This window comes from Phyllopteryx taeniolatus, chromosome 3 (genome assembly GCF_024500385.1).
Source record: "Phyllopteryx taeniolatus isolate TA_2022b chromosome 3, UOR_Ptae_1.2, whole genome shotgun sequence".
In the NCBI taxonomy this organism is placed as follows: domain Eukaryota; kingdom Metazoa; phylum Chordata; class Actinopteri; order Syngnathiformes; family Syngnathidae; genus Phyllopteryx; species Phyllopteryx taeniolatus.
The window spans coordinates 23,902,245-23,918,401 of NC_084504.1; the positions used below are offsets into that span (position 1 = coordinate 23,902,245).

General features: G+C 41.3%; 1 long non-coding RNA gene across 2 annotated transcripts in view; it reads right to left on the minus strand.

The window, feature by feature from the left end:
* Nucleotides 1-16,157, minus strand: part of LOC133475880 (uncharacterized) — a 64,282-nt gene that overhangs the window by 15,737 nt on the left and 32,388 nt on the right. The window contains exon 3 of one of the 2 annotated variants that reach the window (XR_009787967.1): nt 6,330-7,764. The exons of the other annotated variant lie outside the window; for it this stretch is intronic. This is a non-coding gene — a long non-coding RNA (uncharacterized LOC133475880). Of the gene's footprint in view, nt 1-6,329; nt 7,765-16,157 lie in introns of those variants that run through there. 2 annotated transcript variants of the gene reach the window in all.

Sequence of the window (16,157 nt, forward strand, 5' to 3'; positions counted from 1 at the left end):
TTCTTTTACAAACGTGCTAAATCTGTTCCAGACTCTCCTTCCGCTTGGATTCTGTGTCGCGCTCTCAAACTTTTGTTTCCTGCTCAGGGCTTGATCGCAACCCTCACCCCCACCACCCCCACCCCCCACCCTCCTCTGCACAAACAGGAAGAGGCGCTAAATGAATATGTTTTAACAAACCTGCTTGCCTAATCCTGCTCAGTCCCGCATTTAATTTTTTTTCCTCCAACCCTCCCCACCCCACAATCCAATCCTTGATTAATGCCTCAAAAGGCAACAGCATATGGGTAGCCTATCAGATAAGGTTGCACACACACACAAACCAGGATTAAAGGTGCAACAGTGGCGGCTTTATTACTCATTAAATATAAATCTGATGATGGGGTAGATGGTATTTGCAGATGTGACGTACACATAGCGATTAGCGCCCGCCAGATGTTCCTTCTAATGTGTTTTCTTCAGCAAAACAATCGCTTATTACACTGTCAACTGTTTGCATGTAAATTAAGCGCGTTGGACTACTACTAATTTATAACTTCGTTCTAATTGGCGGTATAATTGATGCTAATTATTTCTGTTTGCATGCCGGCGTGATGATTGGCATTAAAATGCTGCTTGAACGAAGATCTGATATTTACGGTTTACTTTGAAGTGAGCTGCCAGGTAGGAGGTGGGAAAAATGATATGGGTGTTTGGGCTAGGCTTCCATTAAAGGAGACATATTTTGCCAAGCCAACTTTTTCGAGTTTTCTGGGATGTAATATCGTCTCTATGGTGCCTCATTAAACGTGAAATATGAATTAAAATTGTCCACACATTCCAGAGTTCAAGACGTTTTTGTGCAGAGACACCTCAGGTCATTTGAATTTCTCGAGCTTATCTATGTCATTAGCGAAGATCTCCACCTTCCCTTTCTGCTCCCGAGCCAGCGTGCTCTCACAAAAGGGTCCTCTGGACGGAGGCACCCATTGAAAGGAAAGGGGGCCGCCTTATCCAAATATGGACAAAGCGGACACAAAACTGGGTTAAACAGAAGTAGCTGTCAAGAGTGGCCTTTTCTGGACACTAGCATGACAAAACCAAGGTGTTTATTGAAACGAAATTGACACTTTTATACTAAGTCCATGTTAGAGTCACTCTATGGAGGTCTAAATAGCCATAATACGGGACCTTTAAAGAGAAGCGCAGTTTAGTCTTTTTAGGACGTGTTCATAATAAAACCACCACTCACATGATTTCATCCTTTATTAAAGATTTCATCATTCAGAGTTAAATTTATTTTAGTTTTTTAATATTAGTGGTTTGACCTAGGAACCGTTTTTTTTTTTCATTAATGGAGGAGTTTGCAGGTAAGAGGAAGAAGACTGAAGACATGAGCGACGAGGCATCAATCATTTACTGTGCGCTCATTGGCATATTAGACGCAACCCACAGGCTCCCGCTGAACTGTCAGCTTGGGCTTCAAGAGATTTTTTTAAAAACTATTTTGGAATGCTTACACTTTGGGGAAAAAAAAATAAAAAATTGAATGCCCATACTTCATTTGCTAACAAGTAGGCAGGTACGTTTATAAGCTCTTTTTGATTTTTAATTAATTGTAGACTCCCAAAAAAAATAAAACTTAGTGTGTTAGTAACACTCTATTACAAATAAGTCATGCTAGCAACGTAGCAGCCGTGGCTATCGTTGACTTGTTTACACTGCTAATGCTAACTTAGTATTGCTATCACAGCTGTTTTGTTCAAGCTGGACATACAGTAACTACATGCTTTCATAACTGCATGACAATATGAATGGCCACATTTGAGAATCACGCTCATATACCAAAGTAAGGGGAGGAGGGATTAGTGAAATGAGGCTACATTCAAATGTTGTTCGCGGTTTTAAAAATACAAAAACACCTTTTCAAAATATTAACAATTCAGAGGTCGACCAGCATATTGAAATGACTTGTGATCGTAGATGCTCCACTTTGAATCTCTGACAGTGTCAATCAAAATTGATTAATTATTTGTATCACTATCTTAATTCAGACCCGCAGCGGACCAAAAAGAGAGAAAGACATCAAGCAAGCTAACAACTAATAAGCTCTGCATTGGATCTCATTAGATTGCTTAGGTGTACCTCATGAATAGTCCACTGAGTGTACTGTATTTAATTCCCAAACTTTGGGAATTGACTTTTTGCTGCCTTCCAGCAGATGTAAATTAGACTCTTCAGTGGATTCACGATGAAACTGTGCTACGAACCTGACTCCTAAACATGTCTCCGGCCCTCGCCAGTTCACCGGGTGCAGTGTACATGAGCGCCACACCGTTCCAACCACATCAGACGCTTTCCTCATGTCTCTCTTTTCATCTTCATCCACATTATGCGTTTCCTCTCCCACCCTTTATTTTCCTCTGTAGGTTTGCCCCGTCTAAAACACCTGCGGCGCGATTATCTCCTTTCATTCCTGGCCTGCGCCTCACAGCCACGGTCGCCTGAGGCCAAGAGCATGTCTGTACTGCCAGCACAGAATGGAAGAATGGAGAGAAGAGAAGGGAGCGAGGCGCACGAGAAGAACAAAGGTTGTCTTTGGTAACGGAGAACCTTGACAGCTGTGCTGCAGCAAGCTGTTTGCACGACGACTACGACATCATTTGCGCTGCATGGGTTAATCGCCTCTAAGGGGAAGGCAAAGGTAATGACTGACTGACCTGTGCACAGCCCAACTGAGGACCACAACGTCGCTCCTTCCGCTGTTCTGCTAAGGTCCTGTAGTTGGCAGTAAGGCACGTTTTAAACCGCTGCCAACATGTGAAGCACAGAACAGAAAATCACGCGTGCTGAGCCCATACTATATTTGTAAATAAACCATTGCTGGTCGTTCATTGGTAGAACAGATTTGGCAGTGCAACTTTTGAGGGTACAAGGTGACAAAATAAAGATATATGCTAACGTTATCGTCCCCTCTCGATGTGTTCCATCACTGGACACTGATTCCGATTTAGTGCCTACCGCCTCTGAATTGAATATATCCAATTGAATGCATTTTATTACTATTTTCGCTGCCAATATGCATATCCAAATTGTGCCACTTGAGAGCAAACAAATCAGAATTGCAACACTTGATCCAAATCTAGCCTTATACTCCGTACCGTGGCCGACAGCTACAGGCAGAGAAATGCAGGCGTCAGCCTCCTTCGTTGCTGTGTTTGTTCGCATGTCTTGTTACAGTCGATGCGTTCCATGTGCTGTTGTTTTTGCAGTTCTGAAGTGGAAAACCTACTACTTCAATGCAAGCCAGTAAAGCAGTGAAAAAGCTGCAAACGAAGTAGATCTCGGTGGATAGAGACACACAAAAAATCTTAACGTGATAAACGAAAGCAGTTAACCTATTTCACGCAGATGCAGTGACGGGAAATAACTCTCACTATTGGCAAATTGAGTCACTGCGCCATATCAGTGTTGCGGTCGACCACATTTCTGGCATGTCAGAAATTACGTAATTCTATCATCATATGGCCGATCTGTAGCTGCCAAATGCTCCTCTCTGTGACAAGATTTGAAATCAGCCCAGGCTGAAAGGTAAATCAGATGACAATCTTACAACGATCTTAAACTGCTCAGGTTCCGAATCAGCAGTAATCAGAACTGCATTCATCAACATTGCAAATATCCTCCGAGGCCAAGGGGGCTTCATATTCCTCGAGGTGAAACGTATTCATATAGGCTACAAAATGAGGTCAGTGTGTCAGGCGGCATCTATTTCATGTATCGCAAGCTTCGTGCACCAGAGCCACCCAGATTATTGTGGTGCCACTCTGAAAGACCTCCTTTCAGTCGGCGGGCCGGTTGACATCACACGTCCCATTAACTCCCAGCCAACAGGTGAGAGCGCAGCTGCAAGAATCTGCATACATCTGTCAGAGGGCAGGCCAGGGAGAGTAGCGAGGAGTCAGTGACAAATGGCTTCATAAACACTCATCGGCTGTAGATGCATGAGACTTAAGACAAATAGCGCCATGTACACACAGCCCCGGGGGCTCTGTCAACATTCATGACCTCCCAATAATAGCCTGATTTGGTTTATTACACTGTGTATTCCCATTTGGAATATGAGCGTAAGGTGGAAGTTTTTATTATTATTATTATTTCTAAGATAACAAACATAATTATAAACTGGTGTACAAAGGTCGTGGGGCATCACTTTGTTTTAAGAACCCTTTTCACAACTCGCATATTGACATAGTAGAACAGCAAATTGCAAGACAGACTTGATTACGCAAAAAAAATGTAAAACCAATTCTACAAAACGTTGTAGCGGCGTGGTACATGGATCAAAGAAGAACCCATAATATTTTAGCTGGAATCCGATAAAGGTGCAGATACGCGTGTCACTATGACATCAATAGAACTGTCCAGCCCTCAGAATCAAGACACCATTGGAAAGTTCATCCTCCAACAAACAAACACAAAAACAAAGAGGAAGCCCAACATTTTTTTCCACCTCTATTTTGCCAAGGTCTAAAGTAGAGACATATTCCATTTATATACTGCACAGGTGTCAAACTCAAGGCCCATTTTTTTCTTTTTTCTTTTAATTTTTAAGTTTCTTTTTGTTGGGGAGTGAGTGGGGATGGGGGGTATCCCTGCTTATTCAAGAATTTTCTCAGTTTATTTATTTAATTAATGAATTCAATTATAATGGCAGTCAAATGATGTGCAGATTTTCACTGGTCCCTATTTCCCACAAATAGTGGGAGTCCACTGTACTGTCATAATAGAATTGCTCAAACAACAAATCTTACTACACTGCGTTATATTTATTAGTCATATTAAGAGAGAAAAAAAACACTCGCAGTCATTTCATATTGTAATGTTTTTTGAATATTGTGAATAGTAAAAAAATAATACCATTTGGGGAGGGAGGGGGCGGTTACTTGAAAAATAAAGTTTTAATGTGGTGAAAAAATATCAACTGAACTATGAATGTGAACTCTGGGGTCTCCAAAGTCCGGCACGAAGGATATTTGCGGCCCCCAGCTCATTTGTTATTGGCCTGTGGCATACTGTAAAAAAAAAAAAAAATTCAACATGGCTTGCATCACAACATTATGAGGGAGTATTAAAGCTACACTGAAAAAAAAAAAAAAGCTTATGAGAGAAAAAAAGTTGGAATCTTACAAGCAAAAGTTCAACCGTTTGTCACCATCAACACGCAGATGAGATGTAGGAAGTTATCTTGAAATATGAGTAACTGGGTAACATCTACATTAGATTGGTTTTAGCATGTGAATTCCAACTTTGCCCCGACATCCTTCAATTTTACTCTACCCATTAACACTTGAAACTATGGTAAAATATAGCATCTTGTATCAAATGTAGAAGTTTTATTGCATATCCACATTGTGTAGTGAGTGAGTTGCTGCAAGCGTGTTTCTACATGTGCACAAAGCTCAGTGACATTGAGAAATAGTCCAGGTTGCATGTAATAAAATGCTTCCCTTTTTGTCTTTTATGTAAATTGTGGTAACGGACACACCTCACGGTAACTTCCCTTTTCTCCGGGCCAACAGTTTTTGTTTTTTTTCCCAGTGTCCAGTATGGCCCAGCTGATAAATGAGATTTAGTCGTACCACTTCCTCCTTGACCTTGACTAATGGCGTCCTATCAGGGCCTCAGCACAACCACAGCTGGGCATACAGGTCAAGGGGTCGGAATGAGCGAGATAAGCACCTGCTGGTGCAGTTTGGAGGCCCCGCATAGATTTTGTGTTTTGCATGGTGGGGGTAAAGACGTTGAGGGGCTGCTTACATCTGCGTGAGCGTGCAGACATTTGGGAGTTAAATTCTGTGAAGGTCGCCTTTGTCCTGGAGCTGTAAAACAAGCTTACAGATGTTTGACTTCAGCGTGATTATCAGTAGGTGTCTGAAAAACTTCATGAGAAAGGCCTTTGACAAATGACAAGAGCTGAACTACGTCAACTGGAATAGCACTTGGAAGAGCACAGACCTCCGCCTAAAGCCGAACCGTTAATAAACTTTAAAAATAAATGGAATTTTTTTTTGTCCCATTGTCAGTCATTAGGCTAATTTATGGTTCCTAGTGACCTCAAGCCACGTTTCCAACAAGCAATAAAATTCACTTTGCTTCAGGACACTGCAGTTTGGTAAATGCTGATGAGGGTTGTGTTTCCACTGATGGCATGATAGCCGAGTCCTCAGTAAATAGTGTGACCTGTCAGCAGCAGTAAAGCTGTAAAGAAGAGCGACACAACACAGCACAGTGAGGACATGATTTTCAAATAAGAAACACAAAGAGCTTTGCTTCCTCTCCAAGTCCATTTTATTTTTATGAGTACATTTAGAACAGAATGATCTAGTAAACACGTTTTACATGTGTATTTGAGTTCCGGAGTAGTGCGTCCCATTGGTCATAATAAACATACTCAAGAAGTGTTATTGAGCTTATTATCTTAACTGGCACACACACAGTAACAACCCTTTGTTCCGCTATTTGTGAATAAATGTCACGTACTATAATGCAATCATTTTTAAAATCATCCTTTTTGGGACCTATTTTCAAAAGTTCTAAAGTTTTGCAAAAAAGTGCCCAAAAATATACAGCTTTTAGTGTTTTTACTTGAAATGTTTCTCTCTAAACAGCCCCCGAATATGATGTTTTTAGTTTTGTTGGGTTAAGAAAAAGTACTAGAATAGTACTCTTTTACTTTATTCACAACGTTTTTAATTTTATTTGCAAATCATGTTTTATCTGTTTTTCTTTGAAACACACTCACTGCCATTGACTGCTATAGAAGTCTAATATTCATGTTAACTGGGAGTGCTGGAACTGAATGAGTTAAAAACTAGTAAGTGTAAATGGATCCTAAAATGGTGTTTTTCTTGGGTTACTGAAAAATCGCACACTTTTGATTAAGATTGGTTATTTAGTGTGTATCATAATGAACTGAACCTTGTTTCTAGGTGGAAACAAGTCTTTTAAAATGCCAGAAGAGGACAGAGGACAGACGTTAATCGATTGACCTTCATGTGGATTGTACCGTAACTTAACACGTATCTCCACCTCAAAGAAAAATGTGTTAAGTGTATTTGCATACCAACTAACAAGCTTTCTGCTACGCGGAGTAAACAAAAGGTGCCAGTCCGATGCAGATAATGAAGGGTTGTGCTAAACACAACACATGCAGTAATTAGCCACGCCTTCAAGTTTGCAAAGTGATTAGCTGTCATTATCTCATCAATTCACGATTTTCAATAATAGAAGTCTCACAGATGCCATCACTGTCCCTTTATAAGCCCCACCTGTCTGTGTGCAGCAACATCTTTTGAACAGCGATTTTAAAACACCCGCCCAGATAAATGCAAGAATTGGGCGAAGCCAAGAAGACGCAGGTTTGTAAGGGCGGAGGAGACAAAGAGGAACGTCCTGACATTTGTTCATGCAAATCGCTTCAATGCAAAACAGCTAATCTGCTTTTGTGGAATTGTTGACGCCTGCAAGAACGAACATATAATTGACCTGTGTTTGACTCGCGTTTTTTAAATAGAATGAACATTGACCCATTTTGTCAAGTACTGCCACAAGCTGATGGTTATGTAGGGCACAAGTAGTTTGGTCGGAGGGTTGTTTTCACACAGCCGACAAGTGCCTTGTTATCTGTGTCAGCATTTTCCTGGTTGTGGGAATGGCTTGGAGAAGACCCTTTTCTGTCAAACACAGGCCTTCGACATCACAATTCCCTTTCACACTGCCTTCCTGGAAAATTAGCACATCAGAGGCGTAACGTTAGAGTCAGCATATATTCACCTGTGCTTCTCAGACACAACTCCCTGAAGCGCGACATTGCCATTTCTGTAGTGCGCATTCACACATCTGTTGCGGCTTCACGCATTCACTTGATTCGATGCACGGCAATGTCAGCGCCAGACAGAGATGATCGCTTTCAACACAAAGGGTGACGCGGACTAAACTTCACATTATAGTAGCCGCTTATAGAGTGACAGCGTTCCCTAACATAAAATTTAAATGACATAAGATTGATTTCTTTTTTTATCATTTAAACCTAACTTTTCCTGGCCTGTTACAATCATAGAGCTGTAAAATGGACCAAATCTAAGGTAGGGAGGACTGGTTTAGTATGTTTGCTTGTTTGGCGCAACACTCACTATATGATTACTCAACTGGTCGACTTTAAGACTACCCATCGACGTTTAACGTTTGAGGTCAACTAATCAATATACGTTTTTGGCATCTCGTCTTCCAATTCGCCAATTTACAAAGGACGATAGTCTTCATACAGCTGGTCAGGTCCGACTCGTCCGAGTATGCGAAACTAAGATAGTGGTGGATGAGAATAGCGGTTAGCCTCGCTAGCTTTGGCTTATACGCTTGCCACAAGTCTTCACCTGGGCACTGGTGGCATAGGCCTGCGGGCCCTAGTTTGAGAACCATAGCCTTACACAAAGGACAGCAACCCAGGAAAAAGCTTTGAAAAAGTTTGCTTAGATGGACAGTGTTAAAAGGGGCAAACTGACCTCTGACCTCATAAATGCTCTTCTGGACAAATGTACAACAATTCCCACAGACACAATCCAACATCTTGTAGAGTCTTCCCAGCAGTCTGGGAGCTGTTACGGGGGTCCTCTGTTTACGACAGCACTTGACATACTGGATTTCCACATAACAAACGGCACGTAATTAAGTAGTTTGCGCAGCACTTGAAGGCACGCTCAGTTACTGCCGTACTGCCGTGTCCAAATTTTGTCTAAAACTGTTTGTCTGTAGTTTCAAATTAGGATATCTAGCCAGCCAGCAAAAAAAATCTGTGTGGTCAGGGGAATTTCCTGAGCATCTGTTATGAAATTTACCAGAGTACATTCACTCGTGCTAATCCTCAGGTGGTGCGTGCTAACAAAAATAATGAGCTACTTATCATTTGTGGGATGAATTGCTTGTTCAGTGTTATTCAAACACAGCACCCTGAAGACACCCCGCCATGCAGCACGACCGGCTCTTCTGTTCTGGAGGGCGAGCTGTCGTGAAGCTCATTATTGTGAGTGGATGTGGACACACATGCGCGAGCACACACACACAGACACACGCACACACACACACACACAATGTAAGTGACTTTAAACTGAGCCGCCGCGTTCCAACCTTCACAGTTGAGCAGATTTACCGTAAAAGGCAATTTTTTGCAGAGAGTAAAAATGTACTTGAAGGAAAGGATTGACCGTAAATGCGACCTGCTGTGAGTGGTAAGTGCAGCCTGGTCTCTCGTGCATTATTAATGGCTGCTCACTCAGTGTCCTTAAAAACTGCAGCCAAGTGTAGTCATGTTATAGGCACATTTGTAGTACGAGGACTCTGCAGTTAGGTCCGCCGCATGCATTGCATCCATAGGATTGGCTATATGTTTCAGGCAAAGCCCTATTGATTAAAAAACGTTTTCTGACACAAGTAGGTTGCTTGCCACCTCTCTGCCTGTCACAATCCAACTCATCCTTTTCATCTTTCGGAAATTACGCTTCTTCTTTGTCAGTACACAAAGGAATGACAGCCAATCCAAGATGCTTTACATACAGTGGCTGGGCTCAAAGGTCATTCTGGTACACGATTCTTAGTGAGTTTACTGGCTGCTAAACCCACGACACTGTGACATTGTGTGGAGTCAAATTTTCAAAACAAAATAATATGAATGTTGTATTGATGAAAACGCAAACAGTGCACATGTGAATTTGGGTGTTCCGTTATAATGTGGTTCAAAGTTTCTGACCATGCTGGATCAATTTTTAAGCGATCACTTTGCATGGGTTTTTATAGTATAAAAGTAAGTCCAAATTTTGAGTTGTGCACCTTCAGTTTAGTATGACGTTGTGTGCTGTAACATGCCAGGGAGCACTGAGGTCTACTGATAGAGATGCAGTGTAATCAAGAGCAAAGAGAAGGATGCCCGGCCAATGTAATACAATTCTATGTTTTGCTGTTATATTTGTAGTTCCCACAGAGCAGGGAGAATATGCTGTGTGTGTGTTACCGCCTATGGAGTTTCACATTATACGGTCCTGTATGTTAGCATTAAGCTAGCTGATTTTTGTTTGAAGAAAATTAGGTTGACCATTTTCGTGTTTAATTCTCTTCTGCTTCATGTGTCAATTTTACAATAAAAAGGAGTGACAAATAAACAGCTTGAAGCAAGCACACTATACCTCTTATTTAGAGAATTGTGCCGGCAAAATAGGGAGAACATGTGTTAAAGATTATTTTTAAAAGCATGGTTTAATAAGTTAAAGTGTGTTTAAAGTGTGTGGGAGGACTACAAAATTGTTTTTATATGGTCTGTCTGTACTGCAGCTTTGGACCTATAGCGCGGTCACTGTAATAATCCTTTATGCTGCGTGTTCGTCAAAATAAAACGAATACACGGAATAACAAATACTACAGTGGAAACTGTCGGACACAATCGCGTTCCATGTTAAAACTTTTATGAACAGCACAGGCACCTTTTAAGTAACATTTTAACAATCTCAACTGTGATAAGTGTGAAAAGAATTTAACCACTGTTAATATCAATGTACTAAAGTAGCAAGTCTTAACAATGAATGAAGGCTAAATGCAAAGTGGGAATCATTTATCTCGTCCCTGACTTTTATGCATTTTCATTTAAAAAGAAAGAACCTGTACTTGAAGCATTTAACGGGTCTATAATCGTAATAATTTTACTTTGGAAGGAGTAATTTGCATGCTGCATTTTCAGCGCAACAAGCTCAGCCCCTTCAATTAGGGTGGTGTCTCCACAGGAATGCCATGCTCAGCTATGTGTGCTGCAGACACAGGGCTTTCGGTCCTGAGGACGCATACCACTGATTCCAGTCATTTTGGGCTGCACACATGTCCCGGAGTGGTGAGCGAATGATCCGTGAGGCCTTATCTTCACTAAATGCTCACAGCAGCAGCTGCAGGCACAGGTGTGATGTTGGGAGGAACCTGCCGCTGAACATCAAGTCGAGTAAACAGACCTATGAGATCGGCGAATGGCCAAGGTGGAGCTTGATGAACTTGCATTTTAAACCTGGGAAAAGTACTCGCGCGCAGCGCTGTACTTAGGTAAAAGTACAGGTACAAAAGAAAATTTGATAAAAGTAGAATTAATGATACAACTCCTGTACTTAGGTAAAGCAGTACAGACTCTGAAACGTACTTAAGTACAAAAGTAAAAGAAGAAAAAAAACTTTTACCGTCAAGTACATAAAATACGCATCCGAAAAAAACGTATATGAGGACAAAAAAAAAAGATACATTGCATATTGTTTTTAAACGGGTAGCTAGCGTTGAATTAGCTTTTATACTACCAAAACAACATGTTCCCATAGCTTTGCTAACGTTGTGAAGTGAGTAAAAAAAAATTGCTATTAGAGAAGTACAAATTCAAGTAAAATACAGAGGCTGGAAAAATCTGCTAAAGGGCAGTAACAAAGTATCTGCACTTTGTAATAAAGTATCTGCACTTTGTTCTTTCCCACCACTGTATGACAGTTTAATAAATAAACGAAGATGGAAGCTTCAAGCGGGCGGGACGCTGTTTTATTTAATCTGGCTGTTAATCTCCATACATTCATTATCTCCTTCTTGTTGCCTGAGCGCGAGATTACAACTCAGAAAACAATGGGGTTATTTCCGATAGTATTAGAAGCCAACCTTGTTTGGAATTCAGGCGATTTAGGGAGACAAAGTAAAAAAGCTGAGGGTTACAATAACATCCCTTCTGTTGAGATGATCCACCTTAAGTGATTTCCTTAAATGCTTTTTTCATGTGTGAAATCCTATTTGGCAAAGCGCCGTCCTTCATTTTAACACCATAAATTGCTTCCATAGGGTTACTTATAAACCGTTTCTCCTCTTCTATGGTAAAGATTGTAATCCCTCAATATTACTTCCATATTCCTGGTTCAAGGATGGAAAGCCAGACTTAGGGATGAAAGACGAAAAGGATGTGCACGTCAATAAAAATTGTGGAAAAAAAGCGCAAAACATTAGAAGCTACGAGAATGGCCTTAAGTAAAAGAAGTTCATCACCTCTGCCATATTTAGCCGCTCTAACTCCACACTCATTCTCTCCTCTTTTGTTATGGTACTATCCATAAACTCATAAACACATGCATAAATCCCCAGGGGGCTTGTCAGCCCCCAGTCCTCGCTGCGACAAACACCACGGGGGGGCGCGTTTACAGAGCACTGATCCTGTGGGATTGCCTATGTGTCAATATGTAAACATGTGGATGAATTGCTCAGTTTTTTTTGGTTTTGTTTTCTGAGATGTAGCGTATTCAAACAGGGGGTTGTTGATATTCCTCGTGGCAAATCTGGCGAGGATGAATCGATGAAGGGAAGGCTTGACTAAGCAACGTCTGATGTTTATGCGGCGATTCCTCGTCGCATCCCGTTATAATTAAAACACTTTACAGCTAGTGTTGCTGTATTAAGTGTCACCATGGATTCATTCATGATTTGTCAAACACAACCACTAAAATATCAATATTAATGGATCATCCGTATTTGCAACGGGAAACCTTCAAATGCCATGTTTTTTTTTTTTTTGTTTGTTCTGCTGCTCCTGTATAATGGAAATTGCAGTTTCAAGAGCAGAAATCTCTAATGTTTACATGCATTCTTTGATTTTAGTGAGTCGTTTTTATAGTCAAGGTTTTATGGTCTTCAAAGAACTTTCCTTAAAAAAAAACAACGTTAACAAGTAAGATCGTTGTTGGGGCTCCACATGACAAAGATGATGATTCTTTGTTTATTTGTAAGAATAATGGATGTGTTTACTTGTATTGATGTAAGACTAATACGGCAACAATTTTGATTAAAAAAAAGAAATAAAAAAGCCAGAAGCCTTTTCGCTTCTAGAGTGTAGTATTTTTATCGTTCACTTTTTGTGCCACATAGGTGTGTGACAAAATATTGATATTGTACTGTAATCACTTGTAAAGTGCACAAGTGATTTGTTTGATGAATGCATTTTATATCAATACAATGGTTTGTGTGGTAGAGTTAGCAAAAAAGTGGTGGACCCAAATGCAGGGAAGCAGGGAGGCAAGGCAGGACTGCACGAGGTTCAAATTGGTATTTAATTTCAAAAACAAAGAAAGGCAAACAAGATTTTGGAATAAATCAAAACAGTAAATCATGATTTCAGTATGGTGTTGTGTTGACGTTATAGTATATGACAGTATATGACGACGATGGGATACTAAGGTGGGATACCAGCTATGCCGAATGATAAGAACAGTTGTGAGTCGGCGCGTCAGCTGGCTAGATAAGTGCATCTGTCCCATGTGTAACTTGTTGCTGAATATGTACCAACTCTCTGGTTTTGTCAGTAAAAAAACGGACAAGAAGGGCTGACTCATTACATTCTCGCAACTTTGCACACACAATCACGTAAAAATGGGCGCCCCCATAGGCGAGTAGCTTTGTTGTTTCAAATGTATTTTTTTAATAAATACGTAGATTGAATTAAACAGCTATTCACATTTAAAATAGAACAGAACGTTTTGACATCTTGTGCTAAACTCCTCTTTTTTAAAAAAAAATGGGATTGTGGATGGATTATATAATATTCAGAAGTATTCCCCAACCACTGGTCTGCTGACTTTGGACCGGGCTGCACAGAGGGACTGAAGAAAAAATATTTTATTAATCATCAGTGTCTGAAAGAAGTTTTTTTTTTTTTTTTTTAACTCAGGTGCATTTGCCTGTGCCTCTGTACACATGTGAAATCACTCATCTTGGTTATGTGATATGGTAGCAAAAAAGCAAAAATGAGCAAAAAAAAAAAATACTTCGAGTTTCTTCAGAAAGTGGAAAAGCCAAATGATGACACAGAACAGCATACAACTTCCAAGAAAGAAAGCTGCATTTAAGAGACTATTAGCAGTCCAACTTAAAAAAGACATGTGTTCACCCCAAGCTCGCTCTGCATAATTGGTGGTAACAGGCTTACAAATGAGGCAATGAAGTCTTTGAATCTCCCAAAAAAAAAAAAGCCCAGAAAACCTTGCTTTCATTTCCAACAGCCTATCTTTGGGACTTTCTGCAATGACGACTACCACAACAAAGTTACAGAGTCGACTGGACACAAGTAATACACTTCGGGCGCCATTGTCTCCCATGACCCCGACTGAGACTGGCTTGTTGAGGAGAAAGAAGCACAGCACTATTTACAACAACTACTACATCCATCTATCCGTTTTGTATACCTATTATCTTTTTCAGAGTCGTGGAGAGCCAGGAGCATTTCTCAGCTGACTTAAGCCAAAAGGCAAACTACACTCTGGGGTGATCGGCAGTCAGTCGGAGGGCACATATAGAGCCTCACATTCGCACCACCACTGAGTGGGAATTGAACCCACACCGCCTGCACCACGGTCAGGAAAATGTAGCACTACACCATCAACTAATAACCAGTTTTTATTTGTTTCTATGCTGGTCTGTCAAAATGTTTCTTTAAGTGAAACTGGGTCATGGTGCAAAAAAGGTTGGGGAAACACTGTTCTAAGACACTAAAATGTTTAGTTGCCAGTAGTTCACAATGCTCCTTGCTATGCCCACATCTTTTTATAACGTTGCCTCAGCTGATGCAACTGCTGCATGTTCAGTGGCGAAAAACCATGCAAATCACGACATGTGACCCAGTTTGAACTGCCCCTCTAAGGTCAATGGTCAGAGAGTCATCCACAAGTTCAGACTTTACTACTACTCTGTGTTAAGAAGTGCAGAGTAGCAAGCGCACAAAGAGAGCCCTGTGCTGATGCAACAAAAGGCAACAGAGAACATCAAAGACAAGGAACCAGCCAGAGGCAACTCGCCTGTCTGTGCGCATGTTCTCATCTATGCATTTGTGCATGGCAGCCAAAGCACACATCGGGCCGTGTGTGATTGTATCACGCACGCAGCGCTGGACTCTGAGTCCCAGTGCGAGTCCCACAGAGGGACTGGCTGTGCTCTCTGGATAATCAGCTGCTATGGGGCTTGATTAGCTCGGGAACATTGTAAACGTTATTCAGCTTCAGCTGTCCTGCGAAGGATCGCTGCACATCACAGAATAAATACTTTGTCTGCCCGAGGGGAGTCGGGTGTGGAGAAGGCCTTGTTCGCTGGTTGTAGGAAGGGGGGATAAGAGCAACCCCACCACCCCCTTGATGGAGAATTCATATTCCACACAAACGGAGTTGTTTGCTTTCAAGGCTCTCACAATTCTGCCACTTATTTTCTTCCTCCTCCCACCCTACGCGATTCACTTCTAAACCTCCGCACTCAACAAAAGGCCGGTCAGAGGAGATGAAAAAGTATGACATCGCTTATAATGCCATGCAAACACAATCAGTACATTTTCCGCCACACAGTGGACCTCCAGTTGCTCCTCCAGAGGCGCTGTCATGTGAGACCACAAGACTAATGACAGCATATGCGAGTCATGTTATTCACATTGTAGGCTATTGATAGTCATAGGAGGCAGAGCTGTCCTGTCATAATGAGCGTGCGGTTGAGTGGCATGACTGCGAGATGAGGCAGCGTGAAGTGGGCAGTGGTCACTGTAAAGCAGAAGATAAGGTGCAGTGGGAGGACAGTCCACTACTGTCCTCCCACTGCACCTTGTGCACCTACATTCTGTGTGTGTGTGTGTGTGTGTGTGTGTGTGTGTGTGTGTAAATTAGTGATCAGGAGGGACGAAATAGAACAGCAGGTTGATGTTTTAAGTTACAACTAAGTAGAATATTCGCATTGTTCTTAACTTGCATTCAGTCGGGCAAAGATGTCCACCAATGCCAAACAATGTGCAACTTCCTAGACATCCACTTACTGGATTTTCCCGGTTTTGTCAATAAAATTCATGTATTTTTATTGGGCGAGTAAGGAACATGACAAAAACTTTGCTAAATCTTCACGCTTATAACCAGATCAACTAATAGTTTTGTCCTTGGCCCTTTCGTCGCTTTCACATCACCATGCATACCACCACCCCCTTTCTCCGTTCCAGGATTTTTTTTAACCCTTTTATCCCTGACGCATCGGCAACGACAAATTAGGGATAACCTAACCCTAACCTGCTAGATATTGAAAATCCATAGTAACCCATTGAAATG